Source organism: Mesoplodon bidens (assembly GCF_964165515.1).
Source record: "Mesoplodon bidens genome assembly, contig: HAP1_SCAFFOLD_768, whole genome shotgun sequence".
In the NCBI taxonomy this organism is placed as follows: Eukaryota; Metazoa; Chordata; class Mammalia; order Artiodactyla; family Ziphiidae; genus Mesoplodon; species Mesoplodon bidens.
In genome coordinates, this window is record NW_027671822.1 from 60,954 (window position 1) to 84,430 (window position 23,477).

A 23,477-nucleotide genomic window follows, 5' to 3' on the forward strand; every position below is an offset into this window, starting at 1 on the left:
ATCATAACATTTATATTGTCTTAACTCAGGATGCATGGTATCATAATGTTTATATTCTTTTAAAGCTTTCTGGAAGAAGCGATGCTCAAGCCAAGCTCTGAAGGATGAAAGGAGGCAGGGAGGGGTAGGAGACAGCGGAGAGCGGCCCAGAGTGAGGGAATCGTGATTTATAAGACCTCAAGCCAGGGAAAGGATTGGAGCATGTTTGGGGAACCGAAAAAAAAAAAATAGTCCCGTGTAGCTGGAGCAACAGAGTTTGAGAGGAGAGGTAGAAGATGAGGCCGTGGGGGAACAAGGGCCCGATCATGGCAGAGCACTGTTCTCAATTAACTATATTTTTTCCATATCATAAAGGCAATGGAACCAGACAAGTGAATTACAGTGAGCTTGCTACACATTTAGAATAATGGAAAACTTATAATCATGACTCCAGGCTTGCCATTTGTCCTGCAGTTTCGTTTTTGTGTGATTTTTTTTTTCCTCCTGAGGCTAATGTTTAAAATGCTCTGCAAAAAGAAACCATGTGGTTCTGTTTCCCTATAGGAGTAAAATGGAAGGAGGATCAAGCAGATTGGAAACCCACACTCCAGTTTTCGTCTAGAAAAAGATCAAGCATTCTGTACATAAGGAGAGACATGGGAGGCATCCCCATGAAAGATTCAGAGACTCCTCCCTGGCAAAGAAACCGGCTGACATAACTAAGGGTAAAAAAAAAAGAGAAAGGATGCCCAGCATCTTGTTTCTTCTGCTTTGAAGCAATCAGAAATGTGTGATGATCCTGAAAAGACCACTTCTATACCGAAAAAGAATAAAAAGAGAAGAAAAGGTGCTTTGGGAGTCTATAAGGAAACAGGTATTGTGTACATCCTGGTGGATAAAGAGAACATTGTGGGGGCTTCCCTGGTGGCGCAGTGGTTGAGCGTCCGCCTGCCAATGCCGGACACATGGGTTCGAGCCCTGGTCTGGGAGGATCCCACATGCCGCGGAGCGGCTGGCCCCGTGAGCCGCAATTGCTGAGCCTGCGCGTCTGGAGCCTGTGCTCCACAACGGGAGAGGCCGCGATAGTGAGAGGCCCGCGCACCGCGATGAGGAGTGGCCCCCACTTGCCACAACTGGAGAAAGCCCTCTCACAGAAACGAAGACCCAACCCAACACAGCCATAAATTAAAAAAAAAAAAAAAAAAAGAGCTGGTGACACGTACGTGCGCCGAGACAGCACGAATTGGAGAAAAAAAAAAAAACTTCAATAGGTTACCAGAGTAATTCAAGGTAAACTACAAATAAAGGATAATTGAGACAGAATTAAAAAAAAAAAAGAAAACATTGTGAACACACCCAAGAATTTTAGAAAGCATGTCGATGTCATTTACATTGATGTAAGCAAGCGGCAAAAGTCAACAAAAGGGCCTGAAGCACATTTAGTTACTAAGTCACGTGAAAATGAGTCAGAACTGCATGATAAAGTTCGGGGGAAAAAGCATAAAAAAACATCGGAGGAAAGTCAGGTCCTGTGATGCTGTCCAGGAGAGTCTGGGTGCAAGCATCACCCTGCCCAGATCAGAATCCCAAGAGCAGGAACCCCAGCCTCCCATGGGCCAAGAAGGTGAAATCGCACAACTACCAGTGTCTGCAGATCAAAGCAAGTCTAAGACAAGAAAGAGGAAGCGTCCAAGTGACCAGGAATTCGAGGCCTTGCCTGCGCCTGAGAGCGCTGAGAACATATACTCAGAGGGATCTCAAGTGATTGGTGCGGTCGGGACTGCAGGGGGCAATCAGGAGTCCAGTGGCCTTAAGAAAAAGTCTAAGAAAAGGAAGAGAAGATCTTCTGTTGATACTGCCGTGGCACCTGCTGGTGAGTTTTCAGTGCTCAGGACGAGCTCTGAGGACACGCGCTTTGATTCAGTGGAAGGTACTGGTACCTTGATTGAAGAAAGTGTGAAACCCAGGCCACAAGAGGAGAAACCCCAGGCCTGTTCGGAAGAGGTGCAGAGGTAATGTGTGGGTGTAGAGCCTTCTGATGGTGTGCGTCTTGGGTGTGAAGTCTGCCCGTTACCTCTTTGTTCAGCACGGCCATAGGAAGGGGCAGAAATCATAAAGAGATAGACCATCGAATGTATAGGATGTCGTGCACATTTAACTGAGTAACTTGGCAGGTACTTTGCGTTCTTCATGTACAAAATAAGGCAGTTACAGTCTGTTTTCACTAAGAATTATTCCAGCCCTGAAATTCTATGTATAAGTTTAAAAAGAATTTTAAGACCCCACAATTACCTTGTCTATATGTACAGAGAGAGGAGAAAGGATCAGAGAACTTAGAATGCTACAGAACAGGAAAAAAACTTGACTTAGGGTTCTCCCTAATAAAAGAAACTTAGATATCGTTCTTTATATAATTATCATTTAAGTATCCTGGCCGATGAGTAGATGCAGGAATTTTTTTGAAGCACTTTATTTCAGTTCCTGGGAGTTGGGACAGGTTTTCTCCCCTTTTCTACTCTGTGACGTTCTTACATTTGCTAGATTGTCCTGGCTTAAAATAGTTTCACATAGAAGTTAAATGGCAGAGGGCCCAACTCACATCATCCTCTGTGCCCTCTCTTTGGGGACATTTTTAGATCACTGATAATGATGCAGGAATGTTCTCGGCCTTTGGTTCTTAACTTGTATGGGGCTGTGGACCTGTGAAAGCTGTTGACCCTTTGCTCAGACAAATACGTACAGTTTTGTTTTTGTTTTTGTTTTGTTTCAGTTTCCTGTCTGGGTGGTTAGCTGATGCCCTTGGCTAAGAACACCTTTGCACATCTGGCAGAAAGTCTGTGGGAATGAATTAGTGATAGATACATAGAAGACTATGTTTTCTTTATACTGCCAAGGGGAAAATATGTGGCCATTGTTAACTGCAAGGAAGCAATTGTAACGATGTAAACCCTGAATATTGACTTAACTAATTAGTAACCATTATTATAAAACAACTCATTGGTCGGGGGGAGGTGTCTTGAGTATCCATGGGTGTAGAAGAGGGCTGAGCTTATGAGGAAGTCAATATCTGAAACAATACAGTTGAGAAATAGTAACATAAGCAATGCCTGGTGGAAATAGGGCTTAAGGCGACATGTTTACCTTCCAGGCAGCCTCTGAGGTGTATCCAAGTTAGTAAAGCTACATTAAAGAGTTCAGACATCACAGACGGAATCAACTCCAAGATCCCTTCCAGCTTTAATGCTGTCGTAGTCAAAGGGAGAGTCACTGTAAGGAAAGAATCTGAAAGCCATTAGGGCACGTGACCTGTCAGTGTTAATCAATCCAGTTTTTCTCCTTAGATTAGAACCCACAAATGAAGAAGAAAGCAATTTGGAGTCGGCTAAAGATCCTGAAACGAAATATTTATCTGAAGATTCGAGAGATTCAGATAATTCAGACGTGGATTTGGATTCCACTGTGAGGCAGCTCCAGGAGTTCCTCCCTGATATCAAGGAGAGGGCTGCCACTACAATTAAGTGAATATATCGGGATGACTTGGGACGCTTTAAAGAATTTAAAGCCCAGGGTAAGCTTGTGGGACTTGAATATTTGTTGAACTTTTCTATATGCGTATCTAGCCCTGACTTTCTTTTGTGAGTGGTTCATATTTATAGATTCACAAAGAGCATCCCTTAGCTACTTTCAGCTTTATCTCCTTCCAGAATCATTATCTGCACTGTAAAATTACCAAACTGAAGTGCACTAGTTTTCCTCCTCTGTGCCCAACTTCTGGTAGGGGAGGCGAGGAAAAACGGGACTAATGGATCCAGGTGATCCACAGACTAGAAGATCAAGCCCGGAAGAAGAGGGGGAGGAGGTTAAGTGGTTGAGACACTGGGACGGGGGCACAAGTGAAATCAAATTAAAACACGCATATCAACATCATCAGCTTTGATGAGGTGTAATTTCAAGGATATTAATTTGAGGGTGAGCTGGTTGTAGTGGGCATGGCTTCAGGCAACACCCAGCTTGGTCTCCTTCTTGATTTCACTGTGTTACAAGAACCTCCCAGAAAGCTTATTGGGTTTCAGAATGAACTACAAATGTAAGGTTGTATACTGCAAGTGATAAAAGATTTTTAAAATAAGTTTAAGATTAGGAAAATGTACTGTGTAATGCAGTCAATAATAATGAGACTTGAGTGCTTTGAGTTATGACGAGGAATAGAACGTAAATTGCAGTGACATTGTCCCCACCTCCCCCCAACATATATTCGTAGAGAATATACATGTTCATGTTTGTGCCACCCAGTTCCCAGCACTGCCTTGGGGGGAGGAGGGGCAGAGGATAGTGAAGTGGGGGGGGGCGCTTCTTTTAAACTTTTATTTCAACACTGTTTGAATTTTTAATGAATATCTATTACTGTTAATTTATTTCTTAAATAACTGTGTAAAAAGGAATTGATGACACAAGAAAGGTCACATTGGAGTAGGATGGCCAGGGAAGACTTTGGGAGGACAGTGTGGCTTTGGCCGAACTCTGCAGGAGAGCCAATGTCAAGGGCACAAGTAGGGGCTGCTCCCCGATAGGTGGGGAGGAGCTGACGGGTGCTGTTGTGATTGCTAAAGACAAAACGGTGGTTCGCTTTCATTCATTGTTGACAGTTGTGTACCTTTTTCTCCTTCCCCAAATCCTAGGTGTCGCTATTAAATTTGGCAAGATTTCCGTGAAGGAAAATAAGCAGTTAGAGAAAAATGTGCGAGAATTTCTGTCTCTGACAGGAATCGAGAATGCAGACAAGCTGCTGTACACAGACAGATACCCAGAGGAGAAATCTCTAATCACCGACTTAAAAAGAAAGTACTCGTTTAGATTGCACGTTGGAAAGTTTAGAACTGTGGCCTCTTTGACCATCTGCAGCCTTCCAGCCTTGCACAGATAACCATGGTGAGTATTGAACACAATGCCTGGCCCGTCCAGTACATGCAGTGCATGTTAGCCGCTGCTACGTTAATAGTATTTTTATTGCCAGCCTATACGTTCAGGGATTTGGAATGTGTTCACGTCTCCCAAGGATAGTGCTTTTACAGATTTTCTAACAAATTAGATGATCAGCTTCCAGCTTTCCTACTTGGTAACAATTACGGTTTTGGTTTCTCTTCTTGACCTCTATTGTGTATTTTTTGCATACACTGCACAAAGTACTGTGGTATACACCAGAGTCTCAGACGTTTTTTTAAGTAGAGCCATTTTTGCACTTTGAGCTGGAACCCTCCTCTTGGAGGTATCCTGGGGAAGTTAGAAGGTCACGAAGCAATGTAGGTTTGGACTGGAAAAAAAAAATCTCTCTTGAATTTAAAGAGAATAATTTCTTAGGTGAAATGCACAAAGGAAAACAGAACAGTGAGCCCCTGCTGGGGGATCCTTTCATCTTTAGAGTGGCAAAGCAGGAAGAAGCTTATTCAATTGCAAAGTTTTTTTGTTTATCTTATGGGGAGCTGCTGGAGTGTGTCCTCCACCTCCAGATTACGGTAAAAGCTCTTTGCCTAATAAGGGTCTTTTCCGTGAATTTAGCAGAACAGAAGCTAGAGCCCCTACATACTAAGCATCTAGTTTCCAGAGATGGCCACGGAAACTGGGGATTTTGTATATCTGCTCCCCAAGACGGCTTTCTGCAGGACATAGGAAACCGCACCCTCCACCTGGGGTCTAGGATAGCGTGTGCTGTAAAAAGGGGCCCTTCTGGGTTTCTTTTATAATTGCGACTGTGTTTCATGCCACGCTCCGGTTGTCCCTCTGACCACCTCTCTTCCGACTTTAGGTAAGGGCATTGCCTGGCCCTGGAAACTCATATACTGTCGAGCAAAGAAGATGTTTGATGTCAACAATTACAAAGGCAGGTAAGAAAAAACTTGAGCAGAGCATTTCTCTAGTCTTTGCTGATACTGTAAATCAAAACGTACACAACAAAATCTTGAAGAGTTTCGTGTGTGAAACCAGATGTGCCGTCAGGTGTATGTCTCCAAAGTCCCTTTCAGTTTCCACCTCTTGAATAAATCTTCTGTCATCTTCCCCTTTCTAAATCCCTGGCTTTTACTTTATGCTGTCAATTGTAGCATTCTCCACGCGCTGCCTCTTAGCGTCACCTGTGCAGTTTTCTCGGCAGTCTCCTAAGTTGTAAGCTCCTTGCGAACCCAGACGTTCCTTCTCAGTGTGATGTGTGCCCTTCAGCACTGAGCCCAGTGCTTTGGGTTTTCAGTAAATATTTGAAGGTGGGGGTGAGCATTTGTGTGAGGTCATTTAAGTGTGATTCGGTAACATCAATGCAGAGCTTCATGTGGCGGTAGCCCTTCTGTCCTCCCTTTTTTCCTAAATAAAATACCCAATTATGTTCTGTTTCCAACATTCCAAATAAATCAAATGTAGACTGAGCGTCAGTGGTGGGTAAGCACTCTGCTTAAGGACAAAGGGATGAGGGAGAAAGCATCAGCTCCTACCCTTGAGGGCCCAGACAGCCACCTAGGGCTCAACTACTGATCTCACTTCCAGGAGGCAGATGGAGTGAATCTGTCACGGCCAGTTGGGTCCTACTGAGCGCCGTGATCTTGAATCAGGACATAGGTACTATCAGAACGTAACATTGATATGACCTCGGCTTCTTTTTAAAAATTTTACCAAAAGAAATAAACCGGAAGTAGAAGAAAGGCGCCTCCACACAGACTGAAACCTGCCCTCTCTTTTTCCCAAGCCCCCGCCATGTACTTTAAGGAAATTCACTAAGGGTGACATTTTAAGTGGGACCAAAATGATGCTTTTGGTAAATGAATGAGGTAACCTGTTTTTCTACCTGTTACATCACTGTGGGAAATGGCATTTTTCAAATAATGAAGGTCTGTCATTCTGATAATAAAGTTCATTCACTGGTACCATATTACTTGTGTTGTGCTGACCATTTACCCTTAAAGTATGTTTCCAACTTAAGGAACTCTTAAGTGAAAAAGCCATAGAAAGTCAAAAATCAAAGAATTGTAAGGCTCCAAGGGGCCATGGAGGTCAGTACACCTGTTTCCTCATTTTCGTACACTCTGTTTTTCTCTCATGTCCTCTTTTTTGTTGCTTCAAGGGTACTTTTAAGTCTTGTTTTAAATCTCAGGAAGACCCTGCTTGCCTTATAAAGGAAACTGCTAAAAAGCTTGATTCTTAATGGTGAAGGATTTCGCATCTCTGTTCACCATGCTCTGCATTTTAGATCCATTTCTGAGAATGCTAGGATCTTACTGTCCCCCGGTAGTTGTGGATCATCCTCAATAGAAATGGTTAGTATTTTATTAGGGCTGCTTTTGTGTTGCATTAGTAATAACATAAACTACCACTTCTGACCCCTCTTCCTTCCCACCAAAAAGGAATTATAAAATGTCATAATGATGGCTTTTTTCCCCTTAAACATTTAAGATGTTTAATCTCAAAATCTGCATATATTATAGTGCACTTTAGTTCTTTTCTTTTAATATATTTGCTTTTATGTGGGATTGCTGCCTCTTAACTTCCTTAAACTGTGACCGATTTGTGCTAAGGCATCTGTCACATCTTTTATTTTTGTCTGTGTTCGGTCTTTGTTGTTGCGCACGGGCTTTTTCTGGTGGTGGCGAGCAGGGCCTACTCTTCATTGCAGTTTGTGGGCTTGTCATGGCGGTGGCTTCTCTTGTTGTGGAGCATGGGCTCTAGGCGCACGGGCTTCAGTAGTTGTGGCTCTCAGGCTCAGTAGTTGTGGCGCACAGGCTTAGTTGCTCCACAGCATGTGGGATTTTCCCAGACCAGGGATCGAACCCATGTCCCCTGCATTTGCAGGCAGGTTCTTAACCACCGCGCCACCAGGGAAGTCCCTGTCTCATCTTTATTGAGCACCTGTTGTCTGTCAAGCATTACCGGGTTCCAAAGTGTAGAAAACTGACAGGGTCCCCACCCTCCGAGGACTTCCCCTCCAGAGCTGTGCTGTCCATCCATGTGACCACCAGCCTCATGTGGCCATGGAGCACTTGAACTGTGGTTAGTCCAAGCTGAGATGCGCTGAAGAGTGAAGTATACAATGGACTTAGAAGGCTTGGTGTGGAGAAGAGAGTGTAAAGTATCTCATTCATACTTTTAGGTTCTGATTACATGTTGAAATGGCTGCATTTTTAGTATATTGAGTTAAATAAGATATGTTATTAATTCATTAAAACTAAATAAAATTAGGGACTTCCTTGGTTGTCCAGTGGTTAAGACTCCGTGCTTCCACTGCAGGGGGTGTGGGTTTGATCCTTGGTTGGGGAACTAAGATCCCACATGCCGCATGCTGCCGCTAAATAAAACCCCCAAACACATGGAAGGCAGAGTGGAATGGTGGAAAGTGGTCCTTGGTGATTTGACTGAGCTCCTGGATTAAGCTCACCCTAGGGCCCACTTGTATCTGGACTTTTCAATTGCCTGAGCCAATAAATTATCTTTAAAAAAATTAATAAAATTAATTTTCACCTGACCACTAGAAAATTCTAAATGACATCTGTGGCTCATATTTCCATTGGCCAGTGGTGGCCTAGACGAAGGGTCAGATAAACCGGGGAAGCCACGAGCGTACAGTTGCCAGTGGTGACGGGGGCAGTGAGAGAGCAGCAGAGTGTCCTGTGGGAGAGGACAGCAGGACACCTCCAACCAGGTGGTCAGGGAAGCCCTCTCTGAAGATGCACCATTTAAGCTGCTTCTGAAGAGCTTGCAGGAGCTTTCCAGCGGTGGAGGGAGGCCATTCCCAACACAGGTCCAGAGGCTTCGAGGTGAGAAAGGCCGATAAGGCCAATAGGGTTGAACTTAGGGAGCACCGAGCTTTGCAGGCACAGTCAGAAGTTTGGGTTTTATTGTGTGAAGCCTTTATGGATTTGGCTGGGGAATAGCATGATCAGATTATTTGCCCTGGCCTCTGTGTAAGTGAGCCAGGGACTGCGGTGATTGACTTACAGGGTGCTCATGGTTGCGATGCCGAGACAGGAAGTATCTGGGCTCAGGACCTTGGTAGGACTGCGCTGAGCAGGTTTCCTGACAGCCCGCCCTATACGGCTTCTCCCAGCGTCTCAGCGTGCTGCAGTGAGAATAGTGGTTTTAAGCTTGTGGTTAACGCTTAGCTGTGATCTGTTTTCCCTTCCTCTAAGGTATAGCAAAGGAGATACCGAGAAGCTAAAGATATACCAGTCCCTCCATGGAAACGACTGGAGAAAGATTGGCGAGATGATGTCTGGAAGTAGCCTCTCTGTGGCCCTAAAGTTCTCCCAGATCAGCAGTTGTAAGTCGTGGTCTCTAGAGCCCACTTTGGTGAACAAATCAGCCCACAGTGGCCCAGGGCCCAGGCATCACTGCAGGCCTGTCTTCTGAAAGAGTCATCACTCTTTCAGCCATTCTCTTACTGATTCATTTATTTCTTCATGCATATTGATGCAGCCTTTATTCACCAGACTGATTTCTGCCACACGTTATGTCAGTAGCTTTCAGTGTGACTCCAACTGCCAGGTAAACTGAAACCCACTCAGCCGGTGGGCAGGAGAACCTGGGCCACCAAGGTCCTTTCCCCCAGGTGACCAGGGAAACCATCAAAGGGAGGGCCTGTTAGTCAGGGACGTTTCCCAAAGCCAGTGTCAGTCGTCTCTTGTCTGTTCTCTTCTTTCATAAAAAGCTTCCTTGGTTATATTCTTCACCTTAAAAAGTCCCCAGTTGCTTTCAGAAGAGAGTCCTTAGTGGGTGTTAGCTTCAGCCCAGAGGCTCACATGCTCCGGCCCTGCAGGCAGAGCCGTGCAGCGGGTCCCAGCAAGGCGTCTGCATGTCCGCACGTGGTAAACTCTGAGGTGGTGGAGACCACGCCTTTTGTGCCACCAACTCTGGCCACCGGTGCCACGCGAAGACTCAGCACAGCCAATTCTGCCAGTTTCCAAGAAGTAAAGCAAACATCTGGATTTGCACGTGTGTGTGAAATCAAGATCTTTTTTTTCTTGGGACTCTCTTTTTTAAAATAAATTTATTTATTTATTTATTTATTTATTTATTTATTTATTTATTTATGGCTGTGTTGGGTCTTCGTTGCTGTGAGCGGGCTTTCTCTAGTTGCGGTGAGCAGGGGCTACTCTTTGTTGCAGTGTGCGGGCTTCTCAGTGTGGTGGCTTCTCTTGCTGTGGAGCATGGGCTCTAGGCGCGCTGGCTTCAGTAGTTGTGGCGCACAGACTCTAGAGCGCAAGCTCAGTAGATGTGGCACATGGGCTCAGTAGTTGTGGCTCGTGGGCTCTAGAGCGCAGGCTCAGTAGTTGTGGTGCATGGGCTTAGTTGCTCCATGGCATGTGGGATCTTCCCAGACCAAGGATTGGGCCCGTGTCCCCTGCGTTGGCAGGCGGATTCTTAACCACTGCCCTACCAGGGAAAACCCTCTTGGGATTCTCTTGATTTTTAAATATTCATCCAAATTGTTATTGGGGAAATAGTAACAATAACATTCTGTAGGCCAGATCGAAGATATCTGTAGCCTTCCAGCTTGTGGCCTCTTCCTTAGCATGACTGTGAGCATGTAGACAAGAAGAGCGAATCATAGAAGCTTTTGATGCCCTGCACCAAGGACTGGCTTTAGGAATTTACAGGTGCTGGGACTTCCCTGGTGGTGCAGTGGTTAAGAATCCACTTTTCCACTTCAGAGGGCATGAGTTTGATCCCTGGTCAGGGAACTAGGATCCCACATGCTGCAGAGCAACTAAGCCCACACTCTGCATCTAGAGAGAAACCTGTGTGCCACAACGAAGGTCCTACGTGCTGCAGCTAAGGCCGAACACAGCCAAATAATTTTTTTTAATTAAAAAAAATAGCTTAATGAGTGCAATATGTAAAAAAAAGAAAGAAAAAAAGAAATTCACAGGTGCCTTCATCAAGTACTGTGGTGACGCCATTGTAGCTGTTAATTTCACTCCAGAAACTCTTGGGGAGAGTTATTTATATAACATGAAAGTCGTTTGGTTATTCTCTTTCCACTAAATGTTTGGGAACCTCACAATTTCTTGCAGTAGGTATTACTCTTAGAAACAGGAAGAACAGCTTTCTCGAAGATAAAAAAAAGATTGCATTAAGAAAGGATTTTTTTTCTTTGCAGTTGGTTGTGTATGTGTGTGTGTGTGTGTGTATGTGTGTGTGAGTGTGATTGGTCCTTAAAAGGAAACTATGGCCACTTTCGTAGTTTCATTTTGATTTGCATGTAACTGATAGTTTTTTTGGTTTTGTTTTGTTTTGTTTGGCTGCGTTGGGGCTTCATTGCTGCGCGCGAGCTTGTTCTAGTTGTGGCGAGCGGGAGTTACTCTTTGTTGTGGCGTACGGACTTCTCATTGCCGTGGCTTCTCTTGTTGCAGAGCACGGGCTCTAGGTGCGCAGGCTTCAGTAGTTGTGGCATAAGGGCTCAGTAGTTCTGACACGCGGACTCTAGAGCACAGACTTAATAGTTGCGGCGCGTGGGCTTAGTTGCTCCCCGGCATGTGGGAACCTCCTGGACCAGGGCTCGAACCTGTGTCCCCTGAACTGGCAGGCGGATTCTTAACCACTGCACCACCAGGGAAGTGCATAACTGATAGTTTTATGTTTGTGTAATTGAGATGTTGCCCATTGTCTTCTGAAAAGTGTCTGATTTACCTTTTTGTTTATAAAGGCTTTATTTTGGGACTTCCCTGGTGGTCCAGTGGTAAAGAATCCTCCTTCAGATGCAGGGGACGCTGGTCGGGGAACTAAGATCCCACATACCGCGGGGCAGCTAAGCCCGTGTTCCACAGCTGCTGAGCTCACGCACCCTGTAGCCCATATGCCACAAACTACAGGGGCCATGCACCACAACTAGAGGGAGAAAATTCACACGCCACAACTAGAGAGAAGTCCGTGCACCATAACAAAGAGCCTGCGCTGCAACAAAAGATCCCACGTGCTTCAACGAAGATCTCATGTGCTGCAACTAAGACCCAACACAGCCAAAAAAATAAAGAAAATAAATAAATTAAGGGAAAAAAAGACTATTTTTCTAGAGCAGTTTTGGGTTCACAGGTAAAGTGAGAGGAAGGTACAAAGACTTCCTACTTATCTCCTGCCCTACACATGCACGGCACACCCCCATTCTCAACACCCCCCAGCAGAGTGGTCCATTTGTTACAATCCGTGAAGCTACCTTGACACATCTTAACCCCCCAGAGTCCACAGTCCACATTAGGGTTCACTCTTGGTGTTGTAGCTTCTGTGGGTTTGGAGAGATGTCAAATGACAGATACCCCTCATCATCATTTTGTTGTTAATATTGTGTTTGAAAGCAAATAGATGAGCAACTTCAAGACCATCCTTCTATGTCAACAGAAAGAACTCATGGTGCTTGGAGCAAGACGGACACCCAGAAACTAATCAAGGCTGTTGAAGAAGTGATTCTAAAGGAAATGTCTCCCCAGAAGCTAAACGAGATGGATTCTAAACTCCAAGAGAATCCTGAAGGTCGCCTGTCAGTTGTTTGGGAAAAACTGTACAAAGGCATATCCTGGGTAGAAGTGGAGGCAAAAGTGGAAACCAGGAATTGGATGCAGTGTCAAAGTAAGTGGTAAGTTTGAGGCTTCTTACATAAATTTCAACAAGAAGCATTCCCTGCCCCTCTCTCAGCAACTTCCGGAGAGGGGTGGACTGCTGAGGTTACTAAGAATATCTGTAACGACCACGTGGAAAGCCTTACAGTAGGTCAAGAATGATCCTCTCTAATCCGCTGCTCCAACCACTTCAATATCGAAAGCTGATTTAAGTTAGCATTTAACCACCCCTGATTCATTGTGTGGCTTCTTCATAAAGAACTTGGACCTTTTTATTCTATTTATTTATTTATTTAATTGAAGTAGAGTTGATTTACAATGTTGTGTTAGTTTCTGGTGTACTAAGTGATTCAGTTGTGCATATATATTATTTTTTTTGATTCTTTTCCAATGTAACTTATTACAAGATAGTGAATACAGTTTCCTGTGCTGTACAGTAGGACCTTGTTGTTTATCTATTTTATATATAGTAGTTTGTATCTGCTAATCTGCAATTTCAAATTTATTCCTGCCCCCTTTCCCCTTTGGTAACCATAAGTTTGTTTTCTGTATCTGTGAGTCTGTTTCTGTTTTGTAAACAGAACTTGAATCTTTTTAATATTGAATATTGACTTCTGATTTCTTCACTCTGTCCCTTTCTTCATAAAACAAGATTGTTACCTATTTATAGCATGAAAGAAATACAAAATTAACGTCTGGATATTTAGGAGGGAAATCACAAGTGTAGTGATCAGTAATACCTCCACCTTTTTACTTGTGCTTTCTAATTCAGCAGTTCCTCTGTCTTCATCCAAAGCAGGGCAGTCATACTCTTTCATCCTAGAACATCTTTAGGTACATCCATCATGAAGAAGTAGTTTCGGTCCAGATGTTGCTGCATGTTCTTTGCCCAACGTAGCTTTTCCCAGCCCTGGAGGGATTCCGAGCTAACTTTCAGCTGCAACATGACAGCTTGAAGCAGTGGTTCTACAGCCCACGACCCAGGTCTCCTGTATAAACGGGGCTCCATCATCCTGCATAAAGGGGGCTCCGTCATCTTGACCATTAAAGAAGAATGAAATCCAGAGTGGGCATGTTGTACGTTAAAAGCAAACTGCTAGATTATACTGAGTATTGTTTATATACCTTACAGTTCTGCTGTAGAATATTTATCTTACTAGAAGACTACCCTCAGGAAATAAGGACAGATAATGTTTTGGGGGGGAAGTGTGTAGTATGGAGGAACCAGAGCCCTTTCTACCCCTATATCTTAGGCTTAAAAAAAGGAGTGGGGACTTCTCTGGTGGTGCAGTGGTTGAGAGTTTGCCTGCCGATGCAGGGGACATGGGTTCGTGCCCTGGTCCAGGAAGATCCCACATGCCGCGGAGCGGCTAGGCCTGTGAGCCATGGCTGCTGAGCCTGTGCATCCAGAACCTGTGCTCTGCAACGGGAGAGGCCACAACAGTGAGAGGCCTGCGTACCGAAAAAAAAAAAAAAAAAAAAGGAGTGGGGGCTTCCCTGGTGGTGCAGTGGTTAAGAATCCGCCTGCCAATGGAGGGGACACGGGTTCGATCCCTGGCCTGGTAAGATCCCACATGCCGTGGAGCAACTAAGCCCGTGTGCCACAACTACTGAGCCTGCACTCTAGAGCCTGTGAGCCATAACTACTGAGCCTGTGTGCCACAACTACTGAAGCCCACCTGCCTAGAGCCCGTGCTCTGCGACAAGAGAGGCCACTGCAATGAGAAGCCCATGCACCGCAATGAAGAGTAGCCCCTGCTCGCCACAACTAAAGAAAGCCCACGTTCAGCAATGAAGACCCAACACAGCCAAAAATAATTAATTAATTAATTAATTACTTTTAAAAAAGGAGTGGGTTATAAAGCCTCGGTTGGAAGATGATATGTCAGTGTCTTAAAAAGGAAATGATGAAGGGGAGCCGTGCTTCAGAATCAGCATAATTAAATAACATGCAAGGGTTCTTTTTTAATTTGAAGAAAAAAGTAGGAAACTTGAATGCTGAGCATAGGTTTACTTCATGAAACATTGAAATGGCATCAGCGGGTACATTTCAAACCAGTGAACATGGGCGGCTATTAGTAAAAACTCTCAGTTTCTCTGTGTGTGCCTCATGTACCTCCCTGCTCAAGAAAGTAAATGTCACAGCTCATGATCTGTCCATCAGATTGTGACAGATTTCACTCTTCAAGAGAAGCACTTTTTAAATATTTTTAATTGGGCTGCTTCTCTCATTAGGAACTTCAGGGAACCCTTTCCCTCAGCCTTGAACTTGGGGCCTTAGAGGAATCATGGAGTCATTGATCACTTTAGTAAATCTGTGTAGTTTGGTGTTTCAGCAGCTATAATGGTAATAAGAGCAATATCTCTCTGTTTGATAAACAAGCAAAAATAAATTGAGTCTACACAGCATCCTTTAGCACCTGCAAGCAGGCTTATTCTTTTTTTTTCCTCCCTTTTATTATACTGTTTATTATGGAAATTGTGTAACACACACCAACTTAGAACTCCTTGTATCCATCACTCATTTTCAATAACCATCAACTTTCTATCTCTTTATTTACCCTCTCCCACTTTAAAAAACTTTTAAAAAGGTATATTCTTGATGGTGGTAAATCTTAGCTGTGATGAGTTGCAAAAGTTATAAAGTGGTTCTGAATAAGGACAATTTAGATGAGGAAAACAAAGGACATTTTAATGGAAACTTTACCCCGAAAATAAACTGTTTTTCTTTCTTTCAATGTAGGACGGAAATTCTAACCAAGAAGAGGACAAATGGTCGGGACGTATACCGGGGACTTAATGCCCTACAGGCCAAGATCAACCTCATTGAAAGGTACATAAATAGAAAGTGACGATATTTTACCCGTTTTCCTCTCTAGCCAAAGAGTAATTGTTAAACAGCAGAATCTGCAGTAAGATTACCACGATTCATATTCCTGTTCCAGCACTTTCTACGTGCATGACCTTGGATGTGTTTCCTGCCTTTCTAGTTCTTGGTTTGTTCATGTTAAATGAGGATGATAATAACAGTACCTGCCTCTTAGTGTTATTGGCCGAAGAAATGAAATAATGCATGCAAAACGTAGCATGCACTCAATAAACATAGCTCTTTGAGTCTTTAAGGCTTTCACATAGACATTGCTTACTTCTGTCCATTGGAAAATGGAGGTAAATACTTCAGGCCGAGCCCTACTGCTCTCTAGCATGCATTAGTTGGCGTCACTGCTGCTTGGTCTTTAGTTTTGTCTTTGAGTTCCTGGTCCGTGCAGAGTCCTCCCTCCCCTGATTGACAGGGAGACACAGAACTGTTTTACAAAGACTGCGAGTCTAGTGGACCTGGCCTCATGTCCAATGAGGAACAGCAAAGAGCAGAAGAAACCTTTGGATTCTGGCCGCCCTGTCCAGCTTCATTATTCTTGCGCTCTGTCAGGAAGCCTGCTTCTCCTTCATTGGTGGGCTTCCTCGTTCTCCACGCTGGCGTGGCTGGGGTTTTTTTCCTCTACCAGAGACAGCAGAGACTAGCAGAGCCAAGGAGGGCATCTCACGTCAGGCAGGCCTGGGTTCCAATGTGGGTACCACCTATGAGTCATGAAACCTTGAGCCAATGACCCGAGCTCTCAACCCTGATTCCTGGCCTGTGGAAAGGACATAATCCCCTAGCTTCATCAGGTGGTGTTGAGGGTAAATGGACTAGTGGGTATCAAGGTCTTAACCCAGTGTTTGTCACTTAGTAAGTGCTGAGTACACATGTATACTACTCTTGTGTGTCTACATTGAATGGTGAAGTTGTGTTTTGGTTTGTTTGTTTGGTTGGTTTTTAATATTGTATTTATTTATTTGGTTGTGCCGTGTCTTAGTTGCAGCAGGCAGGTTCATTAGTTGTGGCATGCAGACTCTTAGTTGTGGCATACATGTGGGATCTAGTTCCCTGACCAGGGATCGAACCCGTGCGCCCTGCATTGGGAGTGTGGAGTCTTAACCACTGTGCCACCAGGGAAGTCCCTGTGTTTTTTTTTTTTTTAATTGAAGTATAGTTGATTTACAATGTTGTGTTTAACCTTTGCTATACAGCAAAGTGACTCAGTTATACATATATATATTCTTTTTCATATTTCATTCTTTTCTATTATGGTTTATCACAGCATATTTAATATAGTTCCTTGTGAAGTTGTGTTTTTTACTAGGCTTGGTGGGAGATGCAAAGGGCTCAGGAGGAGGAAGGGTGATTTTTTGGTCTGTAGCTCACCCCAAGACCTTGGGCTGACCTTGGGTTAGCATGCCAGTGACACTGGGCCTGTGTAACAGGGGAGCTGGAGCAGGGGTGAACACGCTGAGGCCTTCCAGCTCTTAATATTCTGTGAGCCCATGAAGATGTGGATCCTGTTGATTTTTGGCTTGAAAACTTAATTTTTATTTTTGCTCATAGGTTGAATGAAATAAATGTGGAAGATGTTAATGAAATAGACTGGGAAGATCTTGCTAGCACCATAGTGTAAGGCCATTTGTTTAATATTAATCTAATGAAAAAATCAGAGAGGAGTTCTAATAAATGCCTCTCAGATTTGAAGAACAGGACTGAAATTCCTGCTGCTTATGGAACTCATCTATAAATTGTATTTGTGTATATATGTATTGGGAACACCCTGTCTACGTACCAGACCAGGTAAATCAGACCAGTCCTCCCTCCGCTCCAACCACCACCTCCACCCCAAGACACCTGAGAAGAGTGAATGAAATGTGTGCAGAGTCTCTTAAAAGCTTCATGGAGCACACCAGCTATGACTGGGATGAAGAACCCATGGTCCCTTTGCCCATAATTAGCCTTTTACCATTTGCCACATTGACTTTATCATCCCTCCCTTTCCCGCTCCCTTCTACAAGGGAATAGAATTCTTTCCCTTAACCGTTTCAGTGTTAGTGGTGGACGCCATGTCCTCAGCAAGGCTGTTATTCTGCATCAGCACAGTGATCGTACTGAGGGCACCTGACACTGATGCACTACTATTGTCTAAAACACAGCCCCCATGCAAATTTCACCCAGCGTCCCAGTCCTGTCCTTTATAACACTTTCCCCCTGATTTAAGATCCAGTCCAGGATCTGTCTCCTTAGAGTCTTCTAAACAGCAGAGTTGTTCTGCCTTTTCTTTTCTTTTTTTTAATTATTGGAGTATAGTTGATTTACAATGTTTCAGGTGTACAGCAAAATGATTTCTGTTATAGATTTTTAAAAATATATTTATTATCTTATTTATTTAATTTTGGCTGTGATGGGTCTTCATTGCTGCGCGTGGGCTTTCTCTAGTTGGGGCGAGCAGGGGCTACTCTTCATTGCGGCTCGTGGGCTTTTCATTACGGTGGCTTCTCTTGTTGAGGAGCACGGGTTCTAGGCGCGTGGGCTCAGTAGTTGTGGCTCGTGGGCTCTAGAGCACAGGCTCAGTAGTTGTGGTGCACAGGCTTAGTTGCTCTGCGGCATGTGGGATCTTCCTGGACCAGGGCTCGAACCCATGTCCCCTGCAGTGGCAGGCAGATTCTTAGCCACTGCACCACCAGGGAAGTCCCTCCGTTATAGGTTATTACAAGATATTGAATATAGTCCCCTGTGCTATACACTAGGTCCTTGTTGTTTATCTATTCTATATACAGTAGTGTGTATCTGTTAATGCCTTTGTCTTCTACGATGTTGAAATTGTGGGAAAATACAGGCTAGTCATTGTGGAGAACTTGCCTCAGCTGGGGAGTTTGTCAGACGCTTCTTCACTGTTAGATTCGGGTTTTGTATTTTACACGGGAATCAGTCACGGGGGAGGCTGTGTTTGTGTCACCAGGTCACATCCCATCATGAGGCATGTGGTTCTGATTTTGATCCCCTGGCTCTGGCGGCCTCTGCCACACTGCCCCACTGTAGAAAAGTAAGTTTTTCTCTTGGTGAAAAGAAACGGCCACGGGGAGATATTTTGAGACCACATCAAGCTCCTGTTCCTCTTCGGATTTGCCTCAGTGGTTTCGGTGTGCTGTTCCTTTGCATTTCTCCTCTGAGGAGTGAGATTTCATCGGTTGTCACTGTCTGTCTTCATTGCTATGGTCCTTGCATTTTCAATCAGTTCCTGCCACTGGAGGAGAGGCCATCACTCTGAAGACCTGAGTTCACTGCTGGCCAAGCAACAGAGAGCTGGCTGGCAAAGCACAGTCCCTCTAAGCAATGCAAACTGTTGAGCATCACAGGGCTCAGGGGTTGGTGGGCTTTGGGAGGTGGGGATGTTGAGGGACTGTCTGGCCTTTAGTTCGGGAAGGGTGCTGAGGGGAACAGGGCTGCCACAACCTGGCTGCCTTTCAGAAACGTGGCTGCTGGCGTGAGGTTGTCACTGATCCATTAGGAAGGGTGTAAACTGGTTTTGCTGGTTAGTTATTTACACCTTGGGATTATGGACAAAGAACAATCAGTCCTTTTTTTTTAACTTGGAGAATTGGAATCTTTTCGTGGCAGGCCCTGTTGGGAGTCACAGACACATGCCCATGGTTCCAAACCCTTTCCTCTTCTAGCTCGTCTCAGGGGTGGGGCACCAGCTCTTGGGTGTGGGTCCCTGAGAGGGGAGGGTGTTAGGGGCTTTGAAGGAAGGCTGTCCTGCTGTGTACCCCACCAACTCCCATCCTAAGAAGTATTCATGTCGACAGGTCCCTCCCTTTGTAATATCAAACCCCTTTTGAAAAATCTGACTTTTCCAATAAATGTTTGTGTATCTTGTGACATTGCCTCAGATCACATTTCTTAAATTAAAATGGGTTTTTAATGATTTTAAGTAGAATTATATACTTAAATATTGATTGTTCTGGTTAAGGTTTAGAAATCTCAAAGCTGTAAAACAGACATCATGGCATCCAGTCAAATACCATTGGAAATAGTACATCCTCAAAGTTTTAATAACAAATTAAAACAGTGAAAATAATTAAATTAGAAGTTCGATCTCTTCAGGTTCGTTAAGCCTCCCTTGTGAATTGTTTAGGCAGGATTTTAAAGAAAGCATCTCCACCTAATGAGATGTAACACCTACTTCGTTTGAAAATGTCCAGGTCAGTTATTGTTACTTCTTGAAGCCTGAGCTTTGATCTGCAGAACAACCTGTGTGTGGGGTGCTGTGGGAAGAGGGAAGGCATAGATGCCCTAGATCTTGGGCTTTGCAGTCAGGTGGACCGGGCATCAAGTCCTGGGACTCTGCTCATAATTTAGCCAGCCTTGGGCAGGTCATTCCCTCACTTGCCTCTGCGTCACGGTTTCCTCATCTGCGCAGCGTTGTAACAGCACCGTGATGAGGACGACAGCAAGGAGACAGTGCGTGTCATGCCATGCACACGCGGCGGGCAGCTGCTGCCATGAAGAGGCAGAGAGAGCCCAGCCATCTTGTACTTCCACATACCTAGCAGATCCAGTTATTCCCACTAATCATATAACAACTAGATTAATTAATTACTGAAACAAATATGCCACGCTTTTGTGGCTTAGGAAATGAGTGCCCAGGAAGTGAAGTTAGTGATTTTCACTTTAAAAAAATATTTAAGATGTGGTTGTTTCTGTCCTACTTATTGTAAATGAAAAGTGGATTTGACTCACCAGAATATCGTAAGCATCCACTTTATTTAGCTTTGTAAAGTAAAAAATCCCGACCCCTGCTTTTGCATTGCGACAAATATATAGTTAGCCTGAAGGTAGTGGTTAAGAGTGTAGGATTTGTGAAATGTTGCCATTGGCAGCAACATGGATGGACCTAGAGATGATCATACTAAGTGAAATAAGCCACACAGAGAAAGACAAATAGCATAGGATATCAATTATATGTGGAATCTTTAAAAAACTGATACAAATGAACTTACTTACAAAACACAAATAGACTCACAGACATAGAGAACAGACTTTTGGTTACCAAAGGGTTAGCGGGCGGGAGGTAGGGGGATAACTTAGGAGGCTTGGATTAACATCTACACACTACAGTATGTAAAATACATAAACAATAAGGACCTACTGTATAGCACAGGGAACTATACTCAATATCTTGTAATAATCTATAATGGAAAAAAATCTGAAAATATTTTATATATATATATATATATGTACAACTGAATCTTTCTGCTGTACCCTTGAAACTAACACATTATAAATTAACTATACTTCCATTAAAAAACACTGATATCAAAAAAAAAGAAAGAAAAAAGTAGAATTTGGAGTGGACCCAATTGAAGTCCCAGCCCTTCCCCCCTATTCACTGTAAGATCTTGGGCATCTTCTCTTGGGTTCCCCATCTCCAAAACGAGGGATAAGCATAGGAGGCCCCACACAGAGTGGTCGTGAGGGTTATTTGTTGCTCTGCGGAGAGCCCTCAGGGTGGGGCTGAAGACAATGTTAGCATCAGCCCCTGTGAGCTAGTGTTACACCTTGTCTTCTCAACTGGTAGTTTAGACAGAATCCGTGTTGTTGTACTTCTGTTTTTCTTCCTTTTGTGTGTGTGTGTTTAACCAGATGAACAATAGCTTTTCATACGTGTCTTATTTTTCTCACATGTGTAGACATGAGGATTAAGAAAGCTGCTTAGGTCTGTAGACCACCCCTCAATCAATGCACTTTGTACACAGGACTGAAATGATTAATTTTTAAACTGCCACTAACTTTTTGACACCTTTTCCTTTCTAAAGGGGTGTTCCTCCATCTTATGTCCAAAGTAAATTTTATAAGCTGAAAGCTTCCTGTGTTCCGTTTTGGCAGAAGAAGACTTTTCCAGGTCAGTATTTTCGATATCTGAATAGTTAAAAACGCAGCATATGGGGACACACGCTGGTAGTGTGACCTTGGGTAGTGACTTTTGGGAACCTCAGATTCTTCAAATGGAAAATGGTAAAAATTGGCAAATTATAACCCCTACCTGACAGGACTTTCAAAAGTACTAAATGAGATAATGAGCTTGAGAAGTGTGGTCACCAGGCCGCCGGGCGTTTAGCAAGCACTGGGTGAGGAGCTGCGAGTGCTTCTGGATTGCACAGCACACATGCTCACACCACATGCCTGCACACACACTGATGCACAAAAAACTGGAGGTACAGTTTCTTCTCTGCAGCCATTTGTAGGTGGTTTACATATGTAATTCCCAAACCTGGACTATCGGAGTCAGGTGGGGAACTTGGGAAAAAAGATACATACCTGGGTCTCATCCCAGACCCAGTCGATCCTAGTCTCTAGTCTGGGTCCAGAGGCTAGATTTTTCTCTAACAAGCTCACAGATGAGTCGCCAGTGGCCTGCCCAGCATCATTGTTTGGGAACCACTGGTTCGGGTAACACTGCACCCTGCAGTGTGTGACAAAATGCTCCTTGCTTTCAGCGGACAGCACTTCCTGGGTTTGAATCCTGGCTTCGCCCTCCTGACTCTATGACTTTGGATGAGCTTCATGTCTTTATGCCTCATTTGAAACACGGGTGAACAATAGTGCCTACCTCACAGCATTTTTGAGAGGATTGAATGAGTGACTATGAATAAAGCAGTTAGAGCCAGGTCTTGCACACAGTAGTGCCAGTAACAATGCATTGTCATCATCTGTGCCGTCCGTCCTTTGACCTTGGGAAGAGGCTTTGTCAGATCATCTCAAGATTCAGTTTCTTTTCTTTAGAGATTATAGACTACCTTCATGAGACTAGTCTACCGTTGCTTAAAGAAAAATTAGAGAAGAAGATGGAGAAAAACGGGACTGAGATCCAGACTCTGGCAACCCCCAAGCCAGTCTTCCTGTTTCGAGACATCTGTTGTTGTGACGATGACAGTGAGGGAGAAGACGGAGATGAACAATGTTAAGCGGCTGATACTCTCTTGTCCATTTTTCTAGGTCTGGTTGTGTTTATGTACGTGTCAATAATGCTATTTCCACTATTGATTTTACTGAAGAAGGTGCAACAGCCAAAGGAAGGGTATGAAAATAATAACATACCGTGGAACATTAAAAATTGATTCACATTTCATATTCAAGTTTGTCTGAATGTGAAAAGAAAGGCGAGTACATGAGTTGATTTAATATTTTCTGTGCTATTATATTGAAAATTATCATATTGAAAATACTTACAACTAATGGTTTTCATACAACAACAGGATCCCAAGTCCCTCTAATGGCAGCAGAGGGTAGTCATGTCCAAGGAACATTTTCTTTTTTTTTTTTTTTTTTTTTTTATGGCTGTGCCACATAGCTTATGGGATCTTAGTTCCCCACCGGGGATTGAACCCAGGCCCTCGGCAGTGAAAACGCAGAGTCCTAACCCCTGGACCGCCAGGGAATTCCCCAATGAACATTTTCATGGTGTGGATTCAACTATACGTGCATTCAGCAAAACAGAGAATGTTAACAATTTTAATAATGCATGCCATTTTTTTCTGTGTTTCAGTTGTTTAGATGTATATTTTAGTGTGTGTGCGTATTAGGTAAGTGGTACAGGGACGTTTGTGTTCCTGGAAGCTTGTTTCGGTTCCCATGTGCCTGTCATGGTGTGCGTATCTCATCTTCCCGAGTGTGATTCTAGTGTTTAAAGATAAGTATTTTTCATACAAGATGCCCTCTCAAAGCCAGTCACAGAATTCTTCTGGTGTTTAACTGGAAAAAACAAAGAATCCAGCAGTCTCTTCCATTGCTTCTGGAAAAACTGCCTCTGTTAGACTTCCCTTGCTGGCAAGGGGAATAAAGTGCCCAGGCTTCTAGCCTCATCTGTACAGGGGAGAACATAGAAAGGAAGGTGTGGGTGAGCAATATCCCATACAGTGAGGCCACCCTCTGGGCCAAGGTGCAGCACCCTTGTCTCCTGAGTGTAGCATCATGCTGTGTGATGTTGGTTAATTCATCCACAAAGCTAGACATGTTTCCAAGCTTGCCGTCATCAGAGAAGGAAG

The 23,477-nt window shown here is 43.9% G+C and overlaps 1 pseudogene across 1 annotated transcript; it reads left to right on the top strand.

Moving 5' to 3' along the window:
• The first annotated feature begins 550 nt into the window (after nt 1–550).
• Nucleotides 551–23,019, top strand: LOC308610979 (transcription termination factor 1-like; annotated as a pseudogene). Its single transcript has 11 exons — nt 551–888; nt 1,326–1,991; nt 3,321–3,547; nt 4,659–4,849; nt 5,788–5,861; nt 9,144–9,274; nt 12,349–12,583; nt 15,310–15,399; nt 16,993–17,058; nt 21,249–21,334; nt 22,216–23,019. The product of its transcript is annotated as a transcription termination factor 1-like (transcript).
• Nucleotides 23,020–23,477: the final 458 nt, after the last annotated feature.